This window comes from Pseudorasbora parva, chromosome 18, assembly GCF_024679245.1.
Source record: "Pseudorasbora parva isolate DD20220531a chromosome 18, ASM2467924v1, whole genome shotgun sequence".
NCBI classification, from domain to species: domain Eukaryota; kingdom Metazoa; phylum Chordata; class Actinopteri; order Cypriniformes; family Gobionidae; genus Pseudorasbora; species Pseudorasbora parva.
In genome coordinates, this window is record NC_090189.1 from 24,904,379 (window position 1) to 24,929,980 (window position 25,602).

General features: G+C 39.6%; 1 protein-coding gene across 11 annotated transcripts in view; it reads right to left on the bottom strand.

Moving 5' to 3' along the window:
- nrxn2a (neurexin 2a) overlaps positions 1–17,751 on the bottom strand; it is a 449,133-nt gene extending 431,382 nt beyond the window's left edge. For 6 of the 11 annotated variants that reach the window (XM_067424400.1, XM_067424399.1, XM_067424397.1 and 3 more), the window contains exon 1: positions 17,379–17,740. The gene's annotated coding sequence lies outside the window, so the exon portion shown is untranslated. Of the gene's footprint in view, positions 1–17,378 lie in introns of all 11 variants that reach the window. The other 5 variants (XM_067424396.1, XM_067424401.1, XM_067424393.1 and 2 more) reach the window with 2 other exon arrangements.
- Positions 17,752–25,602: the final 7,851 nt, after the last annotated feature.

A 25,602-nucleotide genomic window follows, 5' to 3' on the forward strand; every position in this document is an offset into this window, starting at 1 on the left:
AAGGGGTGAAGCAGATGTGACTCATGCACAAGGTGCCATTCCAGACGAAGGCTTGCTCATCGGGCGCTCTCACATCTACATTGTACCCTGAGAGGAATTTGGGGCTCGTTCGCAAAGGGCCCGTTCTGCAGTGAAGGCAAGCTCCCTGATGACTCGATGGTGTCATAAATTAATAGAACAGCACAGATTCTGACTGAGACACTGCTGTTTTACCGGTTGACTGGAAACTACAGAACAAATAAACCAAAGAGAGAGGAGAGCAGATGATGGAGTTCTCCTTTCTTTATTATTATTCAAACAGATGTTCTCCTAAATCTCCTAGAAAAAGAAATACTATTAGCAAATGAGACAACTGTTGACATACAGAAAAGAGCTATAAAAATAATGTAGATGGCACTTCTCGGATCATTTGGTCTAGGAGGAAACTGATGAGCAACATTTGAGCCCCATTTCAAATTTGACTTTTGACTAAACAAAAAAAAAAAAAAAAATCTTTATATGTGTGATGACGGAGTTTCCATTTACTTTCCACTTTTTATTGCTGCCCATGCATTAAAAAACTAGTGTAGTAAGAACTGTTGTGATATCCTGCAGGTTCAAAAAATATCAGGAATAGAGAAAATGAGAGTAACTAAAACAAAAATTAGAAGAATTTTTTTTTTGGTTGGGGGACAGTTGGACAGCTAACAGGGTATTTCTGTGCCAAATACACTCCCTTAGGATTCAAACAAGGTTTTTATTCTTTAATTATTATAATTTTGTTATTATTATTATAGCCCAGTATGACTACATAAAGGGGTGGTGGAATTTCTTGTATGGGCACATATCCCGGATGAGCGTGTGTGCACGTCAACCAGGGCGAGGGCGAGAGCGCGCCTATCAACGAGCTTCGTTCGGGTACCAGAAGCCTTTGGCAGCGCTGTCATTTTGTTTTTAGACCACAAAATCAACAATGCTACTAAAGAAGTGTGTTTTTGGTTGTGAGGGTAAGATAACCTTGTTCAGCTTCCCAAAAAAAACTGCGTTATTCTGAAAGAATCAGTTTCAGCTAGTTGCCAAGGCAACATTTCTCAATTTCATTTAGTTTAACTCAATGTACTAAAATAACTAAAGCCAAAATGGAAATAAATTTAAATATTTAAACACACTCTCTCTCTCTCTCTCTCTCTCTCTTGGCAAAGAAAAAAAAACAGTATCTAAAACTTTTAAATAAAAAAAGACAAATTTCAAAATATTGATAAATATAATAGCATCTCAATCATACTAAACCAGCAGTGAATGACACATGAAGAGGCGTCACCTCGTATGTCTCTTACGAGATTAGAAAAAGGGAGAAGAGGCAAGAAGAGAAATAAGAGGAAAGGCAATAAAAAAGACGACGAAAAGACAAAAAAGATACAGAAGAGAGAGGAGGAGGATGGAGGAGGAGATGAGAAGTAGTTAGTTAGTCACAAGACCCCAGTGAGCGGAAGGTTTCTCCTGCTGTTTTTTTCTATTCTCAAACTCAGCTGAAGTGTCTGCTGGAGCTCATTGCAAGGGAGAGGAGGAATCATGAATCAGCCTGTCACTCAGTGGAATAAAAGGAAAATCGAGTGATAGGGAAAAGAGGGGATGAAGAAGTGTGTGCAGGTGCCCAGCGGCAGAGCTCCAGGCCTGCTGAATTAGTTTAATTAGGTATGTGCTCCTGGCTGTCCTTTTTCAGCTCTGCTGCACACATATTCCCTCTGCAGACTCCACGCCTTCAATCCCCTAATTTTTCTCCCTCTCCGGGCTGTCCTCTCCGTCTCCTCCCTCCTCTAATCTAATCAGAATTCCTCTTCACTCTCCATTCCTCTCACAATAGCTCCATCATAGGCCAAATGGGGATTGTAGAGGGAAAACAGCGCAGAACGCGTTCGATTATATCCGGCTGGTTAACTAGTAAATATGTCTGGGAGAACACAATCAATTTGCCTTCGTCAATGTCTGGCAGAGTGGCTTGACGGTATACAATGTAAAGACAGCGGAATCATTCGTTAGCTTTACTGCAGTAAATCATTTTCTGGCCAGTTGGACAGTGTGAACTCAACAAACCAGTGAACCGTAAAGTGTAATAGATCATCATGAGTTTCATTGCTTGGATGGAAAAACGGCGGTTTCTTAACACGCTTCGCACACAAGACCAAAGAGCTACAGACTGTGAAAGGCTTACTTGTTTGAGGTTGTCTAAAATTCCTTTAAGTATGCAGATGTCACCTAACGTTACACAACACATCTGACTTTCAGTGGACTGAACAATTACCTTTACCATCCGTGAAGTTTTTCAACAAGTGTAAAGTTCACATTTTGACCTTATATATATAGTCCACAGAGTGTGTGCTCGCCACTTCCACCACCACTGCTTACATTACCTGTATCTGGAGGGGGGGGATTCAGTCCCATTTAAGCAGGGCAAATGGGTCCCTCATAGCTAATCACAGCAATCTGCAACTGAACCACTTAAAAGGATTAAAATGAGGAATGGAACGACGCATGCTCTCTTTTTCAAAATGTTTTATGTGATGATAAAATCTGGAAGGAAAACTGAAAAAAAAATTAATCAAACTGTCACTGCTTACTTTTCTATCATACTTATATATATATATATATATATATATATATATATATATATATATATATATATATATATATATATATAAAAAAAACACCAGTGGCATCTGCAAACAAATAGTACTGGACTCAAAACTAACTTTCAATTTTCCGAGCAATTTTTTCAATTTACTTGAGGGTCAGTTGGTTACATCAAGTCAGATCCACTTATAGGTTCACATAAAGGAGGTCTATAGCATACACAGAGAAAGCCATCCATTAGCATTGTCATTCATATGTATAAATATCTAGGCGTTCAAAGTTATAATTATGATGATTAAAACATTATTACATATTTGAATTTTCTTTTTAGCACTGAACGTGTCTGGGAGGTAAGCCAGAAAAAAAACTACCTCTGCAAGTTCAATTGTGCATTTCAGCTGCACAAAGAAAAAGTGTGTGAGTGTGCGAGCAAGCGAGAGAATAACAGAGGTGTGGAAATGGTAGAGAAAGCGAGCGACAGTGGGTTACAGATGTGGGTATTTCAGAGTGACTGAATACTTTGTATGCGCGAGTGTCTGTAGCCACGCATGTTACCAAGTGTGACTCTCCTGGAAGGATGCTTGAATGTATTCATACGAGTTCATGGTGAGAGGAGCGGCAGTTTGAGTGCAGAATTGGAGAAACAAAATGGATACATGCATGGTAATTAACAGCAGGTATATTACGCTGCTGTCACTGTAAGACCTGACACATGGATTCATTATACTGTTACACAAGCGTAATCTTTTTTCAACTGTTTACATTCACTTAACTGACTAGGTTTACGTTAGGGATGTCACAATACTCAATAAAATATTGAACCGTTCGGTACGGCCTTCACAGTTTAATACGCGCTGGTGAATTGCGTTTTTTTTTTTTTTTCGGTTTTGCGTTTAATTAATTATTTCCATTTCCCTTCGTTTGAAATATTCCTCTCAGTTTATTTTGGCTCTTTTTGAGTGTGCCAATGAGTCTACACGCTGATTTGAGCAAATATCCAATCGTATGCACTAAAGTTAAGGGGTGTTTACACGCGTTTTAAAGCCTTGCCGGTTAAACATTTAATTTGTGTGCTTATGCACCGTTTTGCAATGAGCGCGCGTATTACACGTCTGTCAAACAAACGTGATTACTGGACAGTCTTACTGCGCTAACTAATACTGTCAAATACACACAAGGTTCCCATATAAACACAGTCGGTTGTCTAAAGTGAAAGTAAAATCGCGTGCGTCTATGAGATGTGAGCAGGTCTTCAATTGGCAGCAGCAGCCTAGTGAACACACTGTCCTTAAAGGGACAGTTCACCTCTAAAATGATGTTAATTAAAAAAAAGACCTTTAATAAATGTTGTATATTGAAGACTATGTAGTTTTAATTTAAGCCTACATTTATTCATTCAATTTCATACTACAATGCTACTGAACATCTCTGAGCTGCCACTGTAAATCTTTATATATATTTATTTTATATTATGCAATACACAGGGAATGTGTACAAGGGTTTTTTAGGTAACGTGTTAAGTTTAAGTAAGGGTTTTCAAGTCTTTAAAGTAAAAAGAGTATTGCATTTTTCTCCTTAACCATTTTCTGTTCCTGTCACCTAAGAATAGAATAGCAAAAAAAAAACCGTACCAAAAAACTATGGCTAAAAACCGAGGTATGTATTGAACCGTGGACTAACTGTATTTTTGCATCCCTAGTTTACGTGAAAACTCGCCAAGACTTGTGCTTTTGATGGTTTAACCATTAAGATAGTCTGTGGAAAAATTAGCTAGTATTTGAAGCGTTTCAGATATTATATAATAATTATAATATCTATTTGTATCGAAAAATCTATATTTTTGACGCTTTTTTTTTCTATTTCAGATTCCTTTTTAAAAGACTAAAATTATGAGATTCAACCAGTCAAAGTGGCCAGCAGGAATGATTGCACCACTAGCACCCACCAACCCGCCAAATGCAGTTGGAAACAATAAAATGCTTTTAAAAGTCTATTTTAAAAAAAAACTCCACATCCCTCATCATCACTCTCCATTAGGAAAAGTTAAATGCCTAGCGTCGATCTGCCCTGACTGATAAAGATAAAACTAACTTCACTGCATAACTGCCTGCAATGTGTATCGTACCATCAAAAAAAGCCCAACCCCAGCAGAAACAGCATCACTCTGCAGAGAGATTTTTTCCCCAATGTGGCATAAATGGCCTTGTAGGCTTTGACTGACTGTCTCTGAGCTTCAGTAGAACGTCACATACTCCATCGGCTTCAAAATCAACAGCCACTGCAGGGAGAGAAAAAAAATTAAAATAAAGAAGTTTGCGAGCAGCTATTACAGCGAGGTGCCACAGGGCACACTACTGAGCCCGCTGCTGTTCTGAACCGCCCGCAAGAACACGAAACAGCTTTGACCCTTCTTAATCTCTGCCTTTCTCTTTAGTTTTGTTCTGAGCCTTGGGAATTTCAAGACGACTGGGGCGCGTTCAGGTGAAGCTAATCGGATCTATGAGAACAATGTCATCACTCAGATGAGTGGGCCCTGCCAGCCGCCAGTAGCCCCCAGGGACACTGCCCCGTAAATTACTGCAACAATCCCTACAAAAATCACTCTGAAGTTTGCAACAACAGCACAGGCAGTACTCGTTAGTGCTATTATATTAGCTAGTTATGTAAACCAGCTGACTCTATGCAGCAGTGAGGGACAAAGGAGCGAGGTGGCACACAGTGTGTGGTGAGCTGTGCGCGTTGCAGAACGAGCCTGCGGCGGAGCACTGCAGCTGTCAAGCAGCAGCTCTACCATGCATCCGTGACTGATTACCGAGGGGCCACTACGTCACACGTTCATGCAACGCAGGTCTCCGCAAGTTGCTCAGCCAAATCATTGGAGAGCGACAAATTTGTCCTTTTTTCGTCTTTTTTGAGTCACTGTGAACTGCAATTAAGCCTGGGGCCCAATGTGTTTTGGGCTCTCCTGCTGATATTTTAATTTGTTTAGCTAAGATGCTAAATCAAAACTTGCATGCTTTAGGTTACCAATTAATAATGGGCAACTTCATTGGGAATTCATTTTTACACTCCTCTGGAGAATAAAATGTCCCACTACACTTCTAATAAACAGAATATGTCTCGTAGTGTCTCCATTTTAATTAGGTCACTTTTTGTCATATGGCTGAATGAATCGTGCCATTTCAACAGTGGACACAGAACTAATACGATCAGGGCTTTTGCTAATTGGAGCACTGAAAGTCACATGGCCGTGGACTGGAAGCATGCACACTGACAAATCACTGGCAATCACGCTAACAAAGGGAAGCCATTTTGCATATATCAGATTTAACACTACAAAGAAGATGGATGCGGGACTTGCACTGGCAGCATGGCATTTATCGAAGAGCGGGATGTATAACGAAGAGTGCCACATGATTGGATTGGGCTGCAAATTATCAGAAACAAGTGCGGGGGGGGGGGGGGGCGATGGCACTGTGTGGTTAGGCCATGTGGTGCAGCTTGCACCAGGCAGAAGGCGACTAGAAACCACCTCCGGATCTGAGCGGATCTCTCCCCAGGGCTTGGACACCAGAACAATGGCAATGAGGACAAATGAGTGTGTTGCAGTGTTGACACCAGACTGGCATGGGGACGAGGGAGCCATGTGACGGCGTGCCGAAGTGTGGCCTGGAGACGGGCCAGCCTACGCTGGCACAGTGGCGGCCGCTGCTCCTCTCCGCCTCTGCACCATGACGGATGGGCGGGCAGACAGCTGTTTAACATCACAAGATTTACAGCCCTCCCATAGCAGCCGTCAGTCTAACACCTATCAGCCTGAAGTAAATCTCCTGTCTCCTGCCTCTCAGAGAGGAGTGTGAACCGAGGAGCCGCTCGAGCAATCGGCTGTTAATCACCTGACCTCTATTGTTCTGCCATAACCGAGGCCAGGCCAACCCCTATCGCTCTTCACCCGCTCCTCTTTCACTTTCACTCTCTTCTCTGCTCTACTCACCCTTCCCCTGCCTAGGTATGTGTAAAGCTACACATTTTAAAAATCGAGTTGTTGGAGGGTTGCCTGAATGAATAATTGACTAATCGATGTTAAGGAAATGCGGTATAATTAAGGTTTTTTGGGATTCACCGGTTCAACATTTCTTATTGGAGCAATAACATAAGACACATCCTTGAGTTCAAGCATGCTCCAGACACTCTCACATCCTAAAACGCTTTCTAAATTGATGTTATTGATCTAATTGTGAATGATTCATCCAAGCATGAATTTCGTTTAACATTTTTCTGAGCTCATTTATCAAAATGTCTAAACTCGATCTTCTGGTGAATCTACAGACTTCTCCCTGGTGACATATGCCAGAGTTTTTTTCCATCGCATTTAGAACTGCCTCCATTCAGTCATCAATTGATGGACAGGACCATGGCTGGGAACCCGTTTTTGATAATCCGTTTCAACTTGCAGACTACAGATAGTACAGATGGAAAGATCTGTCGCTACTTCCGTTTCATCACAACTTGAAAAAACAATGCAAGACTCGACACAGGAACCAAACATCTGCATGTTGCTCTAAAAAGGGGACGGATTCAAATTACTGCTGCCAAAAATATCAAAAGCCTAGGTAAACTAGTTTGCCAAGTAAACTAGCGACCCTATTCCTACTTCTGCTTCCCTTCCCTTTTGCAATCTCTCTTTTTCCCCCCTTAATCTTTCGTTTGCTTTGTAATCCACGACTCCTGTGCTCTGCTGGGAGGTCACTGGGCATGAGGAGGGTGGATCAGCAGTAGCTGTGAATGCCGCAGTGTAAAGTTACATGCTCTGGAGGCTTGCTTGAGCTCGCACTGGATAACACTTCCGCCCTGATGGAATTGCAGACAAACACATGCAAATGGTTTTTCTTTTCTATCATAGAGGGTCACTTTCAATGACTTCAAGCTTAATTACTGTATGCTAATTATAGCCCCTACCCCTACTTAACAATATTTGATCATTTAAAAGTAGGGATGCGCTGAAATGACAAGTCAGGATGCACTTGGCAGAAAACCAAACTGAATAAATGAATCATCAATGAATTAATCTAATGCATTTAATAATCACTCAAATAGCTAAAACTGAGTTGTACAAACATTTAATTACACAGAAGGCAGTTTAGGTCAACTTTTTATTAACAGAATTGTTTCCATTCCTGTTTGTTGGTGAAATATTTAAATGACAATAAAAGTGTAATAACTTGTTTTGTGATTATTGGACGTACTGCAAATGTTTAGTAAGTTTTGTTCATGTTGCCCATCAACAGAAATCAGCACAGACTAAAATATTTTCTTTTTTTTTAAATGTTTCAAATTAAAGGGTTAGTTCACCCAAAAATGAAATTTATGTCATTAATGACTCACCCTAATGTCGTTCCACACCCGTAAGACACACTCCGTTCATCTTCAGAACACAGTTTAAAATATTTTATATTTTATTCCCAGAGCATATGCAGTCTATGCACACTATACTGTCCATGTCCAGAGAGGGAATAAAAACATCAAAGTGTGGGACATCAGTTGGTTAATTAGAATCTCTTTAAGCATCGAAAATACATTTTAGTCCAAAAATATCAAAAACTATGATTTTATTCAGCATTGTCTTCTCGTCCGCGTTTCTCCAAAAAGAATCACACGGTGTGAATCGATCAATGATTCCGGTCGCCAATGTCACGTGAATTCAGCAGTTCGGATCGCGTCAAACCGCCAAACTGCTGAAATCACGTGACATTGCTGACTGTAAAGTGGACAGTAAAGTGGGCATTGACTCCATTAGGGTGAGTCATTAATGACATCAATTTAATTTGTGGGTGAAAGAACCCTTTAAGAAGTTAATATTGTCAATCCAGAGCTAGTGTCCACACAGCTGACATGTTTAACTGTTGTAGCTCATCCGTGTTGTGAACACAGTTCAAACGTGCCATCGGAAAGTGTTTTCCTAACACCACTTCCATCAGCTCCATTTCACCTGTCTATTCTCCTCTTTCCTATAAAATAAAAGCTAACCCAGCCCCACCCCAACAGATAGTTTTGCACTAAATACATTCCATTATTTCATTGCCCCAGAAATGCCTCAAAGCCATATATAATGCGTTTTGCTGTTTTTAGGATAAGCCTTTTTTATTTTTAACCACTGATGACTGGATATTTTTCCTCGAAACAAGATGTTTCTGCAGTCGCCGTGGCATGATGCCACAAAGGGAGCAGACGTTTTGATTGTGCGGGTGTGTGTAATGACTTTCGGAATAATGGAGGACGTTCTGCCACAAACCAAGCCTTAACATCAAAAATACACAGAATATGCAAAACTATGGAAAACTACGGAAACCTGACCCGGTTAAAGCCATCTGCTATGCAACTATGCAAATGCGCTGTAAACAGAGCACAACTACGGTTGGGCGAGAAAATAAATTGCAGGGCAGGTCACATGACCTTGTGCTCCGTTTATAAGACAACAGGAATGCTAGGTCGCACGTAGAGCGAAGCATTTACTCTGCTCGCATCTGCCCACCCCTCCTCCTACTCGCTCTGGCATCTGGCACCTTCTCCCACTCTGTAATGCCAGGTAATTACCTACCCTATCTGTTGCTGCTTACCCATTCTACCTACTCTCAAAACATTCAGGAAAAGCAGTGGGCTCCTTTAATTATCTGCTTTCTGCATCACTCTGGAATGCGTCCAAGTCTATCCCCCTGGACCGCCTCAAAATAAATCAGGGATTCATACCAAAACCAGCCACGCTTGTGTCCATAGCACAGCATAACAGTACGTGTTGTGGGCTGTGCTGCTTATGTGGAGTACTGCGGTTCAAGCAACCAAATGTAATCTGCACCTTCAAAGGCTACTTGGGCAAAAAGCGAGTCTGACCTGAACCTTTCCTAATGAAAAGTGCCTAAGTGGCCTTAATCACTGGTTTCACACCATCCCGAACATGCGCCGTGTTCGGATGCTTCTCAATGACCCGAGGTCCATTAACAATTCATTTGGGTTAGCAAGTAAAGTTCATCCGATGCCAATGAGCGAAATGGAAAGGAGGGTACAGAATAAGAAAATAAAACCACTTCCCTGGAGGTGGAAACAGACACGGGGATCTCAGCGGTGACCTTTATCCCCAACTTATCATCATCCGGAGAAGTGATCCCTAGTGTTTTTTTGTTTTTTATCGTGCTTCGCTGGCATGGGGACTGAGTCACACGTCAGCCTGGATTAAAAGATGCCTAGTTCTCCAGGCCATGTGTTGCCTTATGAGAGACTGCGTGTTTGCGCGCGTGGACGAACAGTGCATGCGTGACCTTGGACCTTGATAGAGTGGGCATGACGTGTGAACGTTGTGTGGCCTTAAGTGTATATGTGAGAGTCTAACAGCTGTCATGTCATTCTGGCACCAACACCCATTCTCCGCAGTCTCCTTGGTATCCCAATTTGCTTTCAGCTTTAAAAAAAAAAAAAAAAAAAACGACATCCTCGTAATCTGAACAAAGTCTAGGCTGATTTCTATACCCCCTAGTGCCTTAAGAGACACAACCGTTTGGCTATGAGCTTGCATAAACAGTCATGAGACTAGGCGCAGTGCTATTCCTTGCTGCTATTCCTTAATCATGAATACTGCAGAACACAGGACAAATGTGTGTGAGCTCCACCAGACAGAGGGGAATCTCCTCCGGAGCACTAGGCATGCAGCCTTCTTCCCAGACATCAGTGAAAAGCTCTGAAGGCGTGGATGTCTGGGCCTCCCTCAGGGTGGATCATGCCTTCACCCTCCACAGCATCAATAGACGGCCGTCCACACTTAGAGGGAGACTGTACATGTAATGCACATCAAGGATCTGTCCATGCAAGAAGTGCTGAAAAGCGAGACAGCCAAATAGCAGGAGTCTGGCGAGTGAGTCAGAAAGCAAACAGTCAAAGAATGAATCTCTCTGTAGCTCTTTTTAGTATATGTTTCTGTGACTGGGATGGGATGGTTCAGTGTGTTATAAGGAAGTAATGACGATAGCCTGCAGCATCATTATAAAGTTTAATAGAATGACTATTGAGAGCTTAGTTTAAAGTTAGATGGATTCACAGATATTACAATTCTTCACTATAACAATCAATAATTATTTTCATGCCATGTGCAATAACCAATTAGTTTTTTTTTTTTTTTTACTAATGTTGTCTAAATTAAATACATCACAAAAAAAGATCAGATCAACCAATTTACATGTAACAAGTGAATTGAGGAATCAGCTTTATATTCAATATGAAAAATTGATAATTTAATAATAAGATTATAAATTCTCTAAAGGTTTTTAGAGATTAAATCAACACATCCGTACACTGTAAAAATGTTGCTGCATTTTAATTAGTTGAGATAATCCAACTAAAGTTAACTAAACTTAATATTTTTAAGATAAAACAACACTATTTCTTATTCCAATGTGGAATTTTAAATTGTGATGAATAAAATTACAGCAATCCCTTTTTTTACAGTGTAAATCAAAGAACTGTATCAGTATCAGGCAATATTTGATATAGTCCTATAAACCAATACTGATAATAGAATTTTTAGATAACTGATATGGTACTTGAATATCATGCATCCATACTCCCAAAGATATTGTAATTGTGATAATCGTTTTATTTATTATATTGTAAGTCATTTAAAGAGTGGGGCAATTGCATGCCATGTTGTATTTCCAATGACAAAAACTCAAGAAAAGTCAGTATCAATGATGATTTGTGATTACAATGTGAAATTGCTGCTAAATAAATTGATAAAATAATCTACAACATGCAGACTAAAATAGAACACTGTAATTGATACTTCATCACAGCAGCCCAGTCATAATAGTAATCTCAATTAAAAATTGCAAGGCCCTGATGTATCGTGCTGCATGTTTTCCTTTTGTTTTGTGCGCATCCCATTAATAATTAAATAAAAGTATAGATCATCATGCAGCTAGTAAGCCTAATTCATACCCAGCATGAGCATAACAATGGAAGACATCATGAGGCACTGTTATAATGAACTATCATCATGCTAATTGCAAAATGTTTTAAAAAGTCATTCATTAAGCAGTGCACAAACAATCTGACAACTTGTCAGTTAATCAACACTGGGTCATTGTGCGAGCTATACTAGACAAAATTCAACCCTAACACTCTCCAGACACTGTCTCCAGCATGGCTCAGCGTGGCATTCCTTTTAAAACGGTTCCTCATACACAGACAGCAAAGGACAGTGCAGAAGGACGATAAACAAACAAACAAAAAAAATGCTCACAAGCCCAGTCAACCTTCGTGTGTACAGACAGGGGAGAAAAAAAGAAAGGAAGACCACCTGTCCATCAGGAAAGCCACCAGCTTTCCTTCCTCCCCCTCCGCTCTCTGTATCTCTGAGCCCCAATGACGGCCAGCGATACTCCTTATCAGCTGGTGAGATGAGATTTAGTTCCAGGCCTAACACTCATGGGAGGCTATTGATAATGCTAGTCCCCCCTTCTGCTCTCCTCTCATTTTCCTGAAGTGGGACCGGCCTTGCCTGGCCAAATCCAAAACCGCAACCATGACAGCAACTGCAAAACTGATTTTGAATCAGTGTTACGGGGTGACATCTAACGTGTTCCAGCTATGGATGAATACGATGAGCCATGCAAAACCCAGATGTGAGGCCTGGCAGTGGGCATCCCCTTTAGTAAAATCCCCTTTTTCCCACTGCTACCTGGACGGAAAGCCTGGTGATGGCAGTGATGTTTTGATATCCATGCGGCTGCATACCCCACTGAATAATCGATGGTGCTTGAAAACAGAATGCATTAGATTTTCTTTCTCCTTATTATAGCACTGTTTTAAAAATGCTCATGAAACTTTCATTGTTTATAGGTACAAAGCTGGAAACGGCACAGGCTGGCTAACATGTTCTTCAAAGCAGTGGTTTTCCATTACTGACCATATCCCCATGGCTAAGAATCATTTAATGGTCTTCATGCACAGAGCACAACTATGTGCATCTTTGTGTCCACATTTTTATAGCCTCGTAAATGGTTGCATATAACCGTCGAACTAACCTATTACACTGACAGACAGCAACTATTATGAGATATTGATCGCTCAAGCCTTTCAATACAGGCAGTCCTGTCGATTTGAGCAACTGGAGAAACTGAGTTTGTCTAGAGCGCGTCTCGGCCATAAACTTTAGGAACGCATGTCTGAAGATAGCCTACATTTATCAAAAGTCAATTTGACTGATACACCTCAACAGTTGCTACGCAAGGGACACCACTAATCGCACTCGTATGCAATTAGTGGTGTTAATCATATAATAATAATAAACAGTGAATTTAATTACATACATGATGTATTGTCATCCACAGCAAACGCTGCTGGATTTTTCACACACACATTGCAGCTCGGAAAGATTTATCTGACACCAGCTCACAATCGAGTTATCCTCAGTTCTTCAGCTCTGGCCTTGCCACAGAACAGTTGGTGATAAAGCTAATAGAGGGTTGCAACATGGCCACGGCAGAAAAAAGACAGCAGATGTTCAAGAGGGCGACACAAAAAGGATTAAAACATAGTATTTTGCTGGCTTCGTTCTTTAGGGATGTGCTGACATCCATTGCAGCTGACCGATGTATAGGGGGCTATAGGATAAGTGCAGGCAAAAAGTGAAAATTAAATGATCATACTCTGCCTCATGTTCAAAACATGGGGGTTAAACTAAAAGATGTAAAATTAAGTCTATATTTCAAGTATTATGTGGTTAGTTGCATCTCACTATTTAGTCAACTAATTTTGCAAAAGTTAAAGGGATAGTTCACCCAAAAATGAAAAATCTATCATCATTTACTTCCCCTCATGTTGTTCCAAACCTGTATGAATTCCTTTTTTTTTTTTGCCAAACACAAAAGATATTTAGAAGAATGCCTGTAACCCCCAAGCAGATAGAGCAACCATTCACTATCATAGTATTTTTTCCCTACTATGGTAATCAATGGTTGCTCTATCTGCTTGGTTGCACAAATTTTCTTATTTTGTGTTCAGCAGAACAAAGAAATTCATACAGGTTTGGAACAACAAGAGGGGAAGTAAATGATGACAGAATTTTAATTTTTGTGTGAACTATAACATAAAAGCATAAGCCCTATTTGACGGGACTAGTTTTCAGGGGGCTGTTTCAGAAATTTGTTTCACTTACATTCACCCGCCCAAATCTGCAAAGTCTTTATTACTCACACCGTAACAATTCCCAAACAAATGACCTGCTGTTTATCAGGCACTCAAGAAATCAACCTGTTTGAATGTCTGATTGCTGGATTATAATGCTTCTCTCATGTTTTTTGTGTTTGTTTTTTACTTATATGATACTGTGTTCCACCAATGTTTGGTATACTTTTACTTCATTTCAGTGTGGATGGTTTCTGACGAAAAAAATTACATTAATAAATGGAGCCAAATCGCAGAAACTGTGAAGACTGTCCATTTCAATATCAGTTTCAGGTAAAGGCGCTGATACGCTGAACTGATGTGTCAGGCCAAAATGAACTTCAGTTGAACTTTAAAGTTCGTTCTTTCCAGAAAAGTTCACTCCGGCTGGTAAACACCTTTGTACGGTCATTGGTCCGTGGCGATTAGGTAAAAGGTAAGGGTGCCCGGAGGCTCCATCTCTTTTCACATAGAAATCTTTACTAGTTAATTTCCTCTGTTCAGTCTGTCGAGGTCAGATGTCCGCGAGTAAAAACATGAACACACGAGAGCTGCTTTATAGTAGAAAATTAAGTCCTAGGGATGAAACGGGACACTGATACTGTTTAATATTGTAAAGCTGCTTAGTTTTAGGCAATCTATTGCATAAAGTGCTATATAAATGAATGTAAACAGAGTGCCGAATTACTGCGCTCATGCAAACGTATCCACGTTGCCATGATCAGATGCTTTTCTTATGCTTCGTTCCATATGTAATATTTACAATGACAAAAAAAGCTCTACTAAGGCCACGCATTTATTTTTAAAATACTTCCTGTTTTCTCAGTTTTATTGCGTTTATTTTGTCATTTAGGGGAAAGCGCGCAGCACATATTTACATATTCATCTAAAATTCACTCTCAGCTGTGTGGACCGTATCAGATGTTCGCTAACAGTACATCTCTGCACCATGGGCGTTGGAAACAAAAAAATGGGTAGGTCCTCTCTCTTAATTTTTTTTTTCTGGTGTAGATACAATTTTTACCAAATACAAATATACCACCCTGTTTACTAAACGTCTGATTGAACCAGACAAAATCCCAGAAATCACTAAATCATTTACAGGGTCCAGTGTAGAGGTAAGACGCATGGCATCAAGTTGACGCAAATCGACATGAGGTTTGAAACCGCCTTTTGTCAAACTCGCACTACTCCCAATCACATATCGGATCAGAAAGGCATTTTTTTTTTTTTTTTAATTAAGAAAATATTAGAAAAGTAGAAATAAAGCGTTGAACGTGTGTAATATGTGTTTATCGGTTGGGGGTAGGTAAAGAGACGTGTTGAATTAGAGACGGTAAAAGTGAGTTGGTCCAATATCATTAGTTGTAAATAGTTGATGGGTCTTCTTGTCCCAGTCACACACAATGGTTCCTACGCCCATGCACTGCACACATATTTCCAACTTCATTTAACCCCTAATGTAGACTGGGTAAACCCAACCTGATCGCCTGACCGGTGATTTCTACTGCATCTGTAACTTTTGCGGGAACCAATCACAGACTGGCTTATACCTGGCGTGCTTTTGGCGGGTTTAACACGATCATAGATAGAGAGCAATGAGTCGTTGCCCGTTGATCACCCCTCGTGGTCTGATTAGTTGAAGGCCTATCCAATTGCATACAGAGACATTTGAATAATGCTCATTTATCACACCTCTTGTGCAGTAGAAAATATAGAGCAGAACCCCCCGACCAATGTTCAATCTTAAATTGAGCTTGTTCTGGTGATAGCCAGACAACCCCTAAAGAAGAATGCAAAATAACTTTGCTATGAGTATATAAGGGCCTTAAAGAGATAGTTCACCCAAAAATGAAAATTAGCCCATGATTTACTCACCCTGAAGTCATCCTGGCATCCTGGTGTATATGGCATTCTTCTTTCAGACGGATAATGCCTCCGGACACACCTACCTTTTATGTAATCGCCATGAACACAATGATAGCACAAAGGAGTTTACCAGCCGAATCGAACTTACCGATCTTAGTTTTCTTGTGAACAAGTGTACAACAGTTAACGGAAGCTAGCAATTACAGATTGTAAAGTTTTAAATATGGATATTTTATCTCACACAAACAATGCACTTTGCTTCAGAAGGCCTTTATTAACCCAGAGCCGTGTGGAATGCTTTAATGATTGATACACACTTTTATGGACTTCAAAGAAAGAGTCATTCCATTGCCATTATAAAACTTGGAAGAGCCAGGAATTTTTTTTTATATAACTCCGATTGTATTCGTCTGAAAGATGAATGTCACATACACCTAGGATGACTTGAGGGCGAGTAAAGCATGGGCTAATTTTCATTTTTGGGTGAACTCTCTCATTTCACTGCTCACTTATGATTTATTATAAACAGCCACTTTTATAAACTTGAGATGTTTACTTCAAGTTTATAAAAAACATGTAAACGATAACAATGAATAATAAATTAAAAGACACAGCACACGGCATTCCTGTAACACCCACATCTAGCACACTCCCATCTATATAAGAAACAAGGAGAATGTCCTGTCCAAATGGTACGACAATAACAAACGTCAAGCGTTAAGGATTGTAACTCAAACTGTTCACAAATCAGATGATCTTGTACTCAAGTTCAACTCGCTGTTCAAATCACTGAAAAAACACAGAAATGTATGTCTGTTCATCACTAACGTTCTAATGATTTTCATGATTGTTTAAAGTGATTTCAAGACCTTTGTGAGGCTTAATGTTTTCTGTCATAATTCACTGGCATGCTTTGTAAGAGAGCAGCCAGGAATTTCTATAATAGGTCTTCCACAAAAAAAAAAAAAAAAAAAAAAAAAAAAAAAACCTTGGGTTTGGAACAACAAGAGAGTATATAATGACATCATATAACAGGTAGTTGTTTGGGTAAAATATTAATGTGCTTTCACTATATTGTTATGTGATTAAATGTAGCCTACTCCCTAAACTTGTTAATGACGATGCATAAAAGAGGCTGACTCTTCTCAAAAAACTCGACATGTCCAGAAACACTACCACAGGCCTCGACTGTCATTTCATAAGTCATAAAAACAATTCATCCGGGCCATATGTTTACATGTATCCCGTCCTTTGTGAACTTGTTTAAAGGGTCAGATGGACATATAACCTACAAAAATTCCTTCCACTGGAATATTTTATCAACAACCTATTCGGTGGATGAAATAGCCCCTTATCCAAACAAAAGGCTGCTTCATTCCCACGGCTTTACCATTTGTCTCTCTCGTGCATCTGAGAGCCGCACATGGCATGACTCAAATGGGGACAAATCAATACACACAGCGCCAGTTAGTAACGCTACGCTGGCACGCAGGTGTTCAAAACCATCACTAATATATAATAAGCTACACTTCTGAGGGATTAACAATAAGGCAGAACACACAATAACATTTTCGCTTAGGAGTCAGCACCATCCGTTTACTTCCCCAGCCCCGCGCATCACCTGCATTTCTGAAAGCACATATTCTGATGACAAAAGCATCTGCAGAGAAGCACAGAAGTGTCCTTACCTGTGTTTGTGGCTGAAAGTGAGCGCGCGTTATCCCCACTTCTCACTGGAAATTGTTCGTTTGTCTTTTGTATAGTCCAGAGAAGCGAAATGCGGTGTTTGCCCTCCCCTTACACTGGCGTACAGACGACGGCTGTGTGAGCTCTTCAAGCCGCTCCACCTGCACGAAACGACACAGCAGATCTGCCACTCTGTGCGAGCTCTCCCGGTAGCGGTTATAGGCGCGAAATGAGGGCGCGGTCAGTGGAACACCTCACCAATCATCCCGCGCGAGCACTTCGCCTTCCAACCTCACCGACGATACGATGACTGCGGCACAGCTGCCTCAATGTGACTTCCTAAATCAAAATCTGGACCACCGACCATGTCCTGTAACTACGTCTCATCCATCCCCTGCTGTCCCTTAATCCGTTTAGATCAGGGGTTCCCAACCTTCATGGTCTGCCGAACCCCTAAAATATTTAGGATACTTTAAATTTCAGATTCTGTCCTTTAATCCGTTAAGACCGGGAGTCCCAACCTTTATGGTTTGCCGAACAGCTAAAATATTTTTTTACACACACTCTTCTCGTTATAAAAATGTAATAAAAATTAAAAGTTTTGTAGTTATACATTTATTTGATGTTAAATGTATTGGTTTAAAGGTGCTGTATGTAAGTTTTTCACTTAACTAAAGCATAACAATGCCATATTTCTTGCAGAATTGCCAAATTCGCCTAACCTGACAAGCCAGACCCACATCAAGATGTTTGGTCTGGAAACTCACCATTGACAGGGCTCAATCCGAGGGGCGGGATAAACGGTTGTCTTTCAAACTCCCTCTGCACGCGATAGGATAGCGCTACACCAACCAGAGCAACGAAGGTGAAGCAGAGCTAGTAGACAGATTAAACTTTCGCCGCATCCGGTCGGCAAAACTCCGAACACATCTTCCCTTTTTAAGAATGACTTTAGTTCCGTTCTTTTCCTGGAGAAAAGCTTAACTCCAAGTCTTCCAGAGTCCCGGTTTAAAGCTGATTCGAAAGCCCGCCGTTCGCCAGCTTCTGTGTTTACTAGTAGCATGCAAGCTCAACTCGGCCGCCATTGTGTTAAGCCCCGCCCATCGACTCTATACACGATGTGATTGGCCTGACCAGAGTTTGGTTTTTACAGCTCAGACGTGTATTGAGAGTTGCCAGATGATACTCGTGACAGATTAGATTTGCTGCCGCTAGGGTATGCCCTAGATTTCTAGGTTAAAGTTCGCCTTGTTTCTTATAAAAAACAACAACGCTACACTCAGTTACTTTGAAATGTGCCTTTTCGTTTTGGTTGTGGTACCGCACGCTGCCGATTTACCCAAAAGTATTTTGACACCCCAGATTGCCCGTTAACTGAAAACAAACCGTATTAAAGCAATGGAAGCCAGCAAACAAACTGGGTAAGAGATCACAGATTCTACCCTAAAAAGCCTCATCATCCATCTAAAAATCTCTATGAACGAGAGCATATTGAAACACGGTTAAATCAACTCATCAGTTTAAAGTGTGACTTTCGTAGTCAATTTCGCTCGCTTATGTTGCGTGTCCTTAAGCTGGCACCCGCGTGAGTCTGAGGAGGAGGTGAGTCTGAGGAGGAAACAACGATATCTACTATTTTGAATTTGGGCTGCAGTACTAATTTCAATCACTAGTCAATCCTACACACCGCACCTTTAATGATACACTCCGTTAGAACACTTATTACACGGCTACATGGAGTGCTTGATTCTGATTGGTCAGTCGCTCTTTTCAATATTTACGATAACAGTATATAAAAGTTGACTGTTTTCTGTGACAACACTGTCCCCTTATCAGGGCAAACACAAATGCATTTTATTTATTTATTCACCTTGTTTTGCAATGCAGAAGTAAGCTATTTTCTGTCGATGTGCAACTCTTATGATTCATTCGCATTCAGGTTACAAATGTCTGCACCCGCCAATTGTAGTCAGATGTGGAGGATATTTATACCCTGTCCCGAATGGTAGCTAGACACTCGCAGTCTTTACTTGTCCGCACTTTCGTCACGTAATGCCTCGCGAGCACCCTTCTGAAACCTAAAATGGCAAATCTGACCCCCTTCGGTTTCCTGGATGGACATGCACTAGCCATTGTAAGTCCACAAAACTTAAAGTGCATATGAAGTGTGCCCTTTGGGACAGGGCCTTAGTCCTGCCCTCCGCCGAGACACACGTCATGACGAGCAGATGCTGTTTTGAGGTGGAGGGTAGGTCAATGTTTTTGATTACAGTTCTTCTTTTTTTTTAATTTCTTAAGCACAATTTGGAAAACAGGTCCTGATTTGTCAAAACACTACACACAATTAACCCCAAAAATTGAACACTTTTGTCAAAACTACACAACTTTATAAAAACATTATTTTGCATGCGAAACACACACATATCATGACTTCAACCTTTTTGAAGCAGTTACACACTGCTGTTCTCACTCTTAAACACTGTAACATTTCTACTTTTCTAATTATATAGTCTGGGTTTATATTTTTGTTCCAGATATATTTTTACAGTACATATATTGACCAAACAGCACAAAACCAGTATCTCTCCACAGTGTAAAACACATCAAAGCATTTCCGAAAGTTACATTTTGTACTAAAAACAGAACATCTTCTAAATACAATATAGTATATGAACAAAAGAGACAAAAAGAAAGCAAAAAAAAATAGCACTTCATCCACATCACAGGCAATGTCCTCTCTCGCAAAACAGTAAGGGGAGAATTTTCTTTACAGTTTTTTTCCCATTGCTAACACACTAAAACGACATGTACAGCACAATTATTTAAACTGACACACGGAGAGCAAAACCTCTACTCAAGTCTCCTAAAGTCTAAACACATTTTCTGCTTTACACACATTTTGCAATTCAAAATGGCACTTTTTAAATGCACTGCACACGGTTTTCTGCATAAGACACAACAATCTGACATAAATTCACATGTTTGCCATTTTAAAACACTGCTATTCAAAATGCTGGCCAAACACCTCATTGGTTAATGGTTAACACTTCAATCACGATGTAAGCACTATGAAAATACCACAGGTGAGAACCTTTTTCTTTCTTTCTTTTTTTACAACAATGGAAGACATTGCAGAGAGAGGAAGTGGAAGAGAGAGTTTGCAATGTTCTTCTTCAGCTTACTGTTTTTGAGAGCATATTTTGTCCAATGTAAATATATCTGCTGTGATTATGTTGCACTGAATTGTTTGGTAAAAATTAAATTAATGAATGTTTCAACAGCATGTGTATCTGCAAATATTTCTGTGCATGTGAACAATCTGAAGAATTTTCTACAATTTGAACTTCACATATTTACATATTTTAGTATTATGGCAAAGCCTAAAGATGAGAGTGCTGTTTATTATGCACAACAGTGTGTTTTTGGTTAGACAAAAATCTGGTAATATGAATGAAGTGTGTGCCATTCCATTCAAAAGTTTGATTTTTGTGATGCTTTTGGTTGCAGTGCTTCATTTTGCAAGATATATGAGGTATTTTGCAGTTTGGGTGCGTGGTTTTGTGAATTTTGTAAATATTTTAATAAAACCAGCCTAGTTTGTAAAATGTTGTGTTTGCAAAAAAACTGTAATGGTGACTCCATCCTTACACAGACCCTGCATTAGTTAGGTCACAGGCCCCCTTGATGGTTTGAATGAGAGATCTCCTTACATAGGGCTGGAGATCGTAAACCTTCCACCGCAATGCCGCAAACAAACCTCCCTCAATGGGGTTAAGGAAGGGAGAGTATGGCAGGAGTGAAAATTGCGGATGTTTTGGACCAGAGCAGGACAGTGGAAAGATATATTGTCCCAGATGAGAATGTATCTCATCTGTCAGTCTAAAAATGAGAGTATGTTGGCCGTGTGACCTAAGTTCAGGGACTCCATTGATTGTGGCGCACAATATTCAAAACAGCTCTGTGGCCAATTATGTTTCTCACTCTTCCTTTTCCTCTTACTGTAACATTGTCTTCCATTTTTGTTGCCTCACCTGTTGCCTTTTAATAGTAATTACACCTGATTGTTGAGTTTACAGTTAAGCAGACACACATGACGGATGTGTTTGATCAATTGGTTCATAGGTGTGGTATTATGGAAAGCTGAAGTGACATCATGTTAGATTTCTATGTCTAATGTAAAAAAAAAAAGTGTGTTTAGTATTTTGCAAAACTGTGTTTATTGTTTTGCAAAAAGTGTGAAGTTGAAAATGTGCTTATAGTTGTGCAGATCTGGGCTTAGGATTTGCTTCTTGACATTGGTTGACGTCTGTAGATACATTCACATTTAAACAGACCATATGGTGTTGTCCTTTGAACTTTATGTTCTTTGACCTATGACATATTAACAACAACTTCAAAAATCTACACTGGTGTGTGTGTGTGTGTGTGTGTGTGTGTGTGTGTGTGTGTGTGTGTGTGTGTGTGTGTGTGTGTGTGTGTGTGTGTGTGTGTGTGTGTGTGTGTGTGTGTGTGTCCTTGTTAATATTACATTGTGGGGACCAAATATCACCATAAGGATAGTCAAACCTGAGATCACCTACATGGTGGGGCCCAGCCAGCAGTCCCCACTTTTCAAAAGGCTTACGGTATAAATCATACAGGATATGTTTTTTTGAGAAAGTAAAAGGGTAGGTTAAGGGGCAGGGGCAGTGGGGGATAGAATGTTTGTACGGTATAAAAACCATTACGTCAAGGGAGAGTCCCCACAAAGATAGTGAACCAGTGTGTGTGTGTGTGTGTGTGTGTGTGCATGTGCATGTAAAAAAGTCTAATTTAACCAAGAACATCTTTCTTGGTAACTAGCACTTAACCTTGAAATGAGCCACCTGGCTCACATTTCTCTGCCATTTTTTAACATTTCAAATCGTATGACTCCTATGGCCTTATGGGACTGCAAAGTGTCCATTGTTTGCACTTTGCATGCTTCAGAATCACAGTGGATGCAGTAGGTCATCTGGGTATTGTACGCCTACTGTTTCACTGAGCTCGATACCACTCAATTCATATACTGCTTTTTGCACTACAAGAACACCTGTTTGGATGCTGGGTTAAATTGAAAGTAAATGTTGACCAAACCAGCAACTGTGAGTAAGTAACATAGCACTTTTTAATTAAGAACCAGTGTTAAATTCCATTATATGATATGATTAATTTAAGTATTTTGTCACAGAAATATGTGTGTGGGTCAAGAGACACAATGAGCATATTGTTTACCATTTCCTTTTACTGCAGAATTTAATTACAAAGAGATAAAATGCGTAACGATCTTTGCTTCAAAGAAATGTTAACACGGATTCATGCGGTTGATTATACATCAGCTAATGCTGCAGGCTGTTTTATAAGTTGAACATTTCCATTGTTTTCTTTTTTTTACTGTTATTTCGTCCTCGAGACATACAATATTAGGCATGTATCATCTTTAAATGCATTAATGTTTAACAGATTACTTTACATTTGCAAGCTTTGTGTAATGAGCCAAATACTCAAACAACAGCTAGTATGATTAATGGTATCTGTAGTAATTCTCCCATGTATTACCATCAGCTAATAACCTTAAGCACAAAGCCCGGACCTCAGTTGTCTTTTTAGGCATGATTTTAATAAAAACTGCCTCACTATTTCATAGTTTTTATTAAATGTAATTTAATCAAAATAAATTGTAATTGACAATACAATACAATAAAAGTAAATAATAATTGACAATAAAATAATAAAATTATAGCAATCAATAATTAAACAAAATTAAAATACCCGTATATATATATATATATATATATATATATATATATATATATATATATATATATATATATATATATATATATATATATATATATATATATATATATATATATATATATATATATATATATATATATATATATTAGTGCTGGGCAATGATTAAAATGTTTAATCGTGATTAATTGCATGAATTTCTGAAAATTTAATAATGAATACAAAAGTGCTGCTATATGAACAAAACTGCAATAACATATGATTTGCAAACACTAAGGTAAAAAAGGGTGCTTTTCACAGCTGTTAAAAGTTAGTAACAGTTACAATATTTCTTGTAAATATCAACTTAAACATTAATTTAAACAAATTAAATTAAATTGGTGATATACATATATTGATTCTGAAGTAATATTCTCATCAGTGTTCTATCAGCTTTTACATAGGCCTTCTTAAATCTGCATATTTGTGATATTCACCTGACGGTGTTATTTAATTGTATAAAGGCCAAATCTTATTACATTTATGCATCATCTTTCAATTTAAAATCTTACATTTGATTAATAAATTCAGTTATCATCGTCTTTATAAGTGAGTCATTGAGTCGTTCATTCAAATGATTCATTCAAAACACTGAATCATTCAGTAACAAAACACCGCACTGAGTGTTGCTTTCTTTTGGAACTATTTTCGTCGATGAAATCATGGGTGAAATGGAACAAAAAGGATTGTTTGGATCTAAATAAGTAAGTAACTTAATATTAATTAGGCTACTTGTTTATTGAACTAGGCTACACCATTCATGCTACACAAATCACGATTGCAAAGTCGACTTGTATTATTGACAATATCATAAATCATAAATATTAAAGGCACAATTCCATCAAATTGAATAATCCTTACATATTTTAATTAATTAAATAATTGATTAAGGATTGTTCAATTATTTAATATGTAAGGATTATTCAATTCAATTGAATGGAATTTTACTATTAATTGAAATGAGTAAATCTTTAAAAAGGCTTCCTTTTTTTAAACAAATGGATGCTTTTCGTTTGACATTCCCGTCTCATTTCTGAAAATGACTGAGCTTTTGAGCATTCCAACAAGTGCCTCGAGATGGTGTGTGTGTGTTGGAGGGGTGGGGGGCTCTCTATCTTTCAACAGCAGACGGAAAACCAGCCTTTCCAAACTGTGTCTTGGCATTGGCCGCTGTGCACACAGCACCTTACCCACTCAGGAAAAGCGTCTACTGGCGTCGTTCCCCGACAAACCTGCCTCATCTGTATTGAGCTGTGGCATCACTAGATGATTTGCAATTATTATTATTGTAGAAGTTTCCATTACCCTTGTATAATGCCGTTTCTTGCATTCTTTTGCTTCTCGCGTGCTACTTTGAACTTGGAGTGCCATTATGCATAAGAGGCTCCATCAAAGGAAAACATGCAAATGGTTGGGGATTTTGTGGATATGGTTAAGCTGAGCGTGCATGCAAGTGTGTGCGTGTGTGAGTTTCCTGAAGCTCGCAAAGCTAAGGATAGTCTGCTGTGGACTGTGTCAGGACTGCCACGCTGTCACTGTAACTTGTATTAAACGATCTCCGGGGTTTAAAACCTGGACCGTGTGGACATGGAGACCATGAAGCCTCTTCAAGCCCAGAGAGCCCAGCTGCATAGGAGACATATTAATGCAGAGTGACAAGGACACGGGACATAGACTATCCGTTTCATTCTCTCCCTCTATCCTTCTCTCCATAATGTGTGGTTTCAGGAATAGCCACACTAACAGAAGGACGGCATGATGGGGACCTTGGAATGTAATCATGTCATTACCGTGTGAGTGAAGTATGAAATAGTGAGAGAGTGGGTGAAAGATTGACTGGCCTGAGATGGCAATTGCTTTTGGGGAGGGGGGTGAATGCTCATGTAAGCGACACCGCAACAGGCTTTCTGCCTCTTTGTCCCTATTGTGCCCTCTTTATTTTGAACACAAGCGTTCACTTTCTCTCTCGCGCGCGCATGCACTTTGTCTTTCTGAGTCAAACGCATCTCTCAGTCACAAGCAAACACGCGAACCACAACACAGATTTTGAAAAGCAGCCAATTGTCTTTGTGCAGTCACTAGCGTTTCCCCAGGGCTGGCTGTGAATTAACTCAACACAATTGGGAGATTAAAATACATAAGAGCCTGCATTTAACCACTTCTGTCCTCCGAGCGGGGCAGAATGCCAGTGAACAGCCTCTTGTGCCGGGCTTAGATTTGGGTCATCAGCTCGGTGTGGTCTTATCTAAATGCACCGCGGCGATAGTGCGGCAGAGGAGCTTGAGGCCTTCCGACTCATTATTTAGCAGTTCATATCAGTTTATTAGTGCCCGCGCAATTATGCCGCAAATCTCGCTTCTTGGTTTAGTGTGGTAAATACTTATAAATAAATCACAGCCCATCTGTCATCTT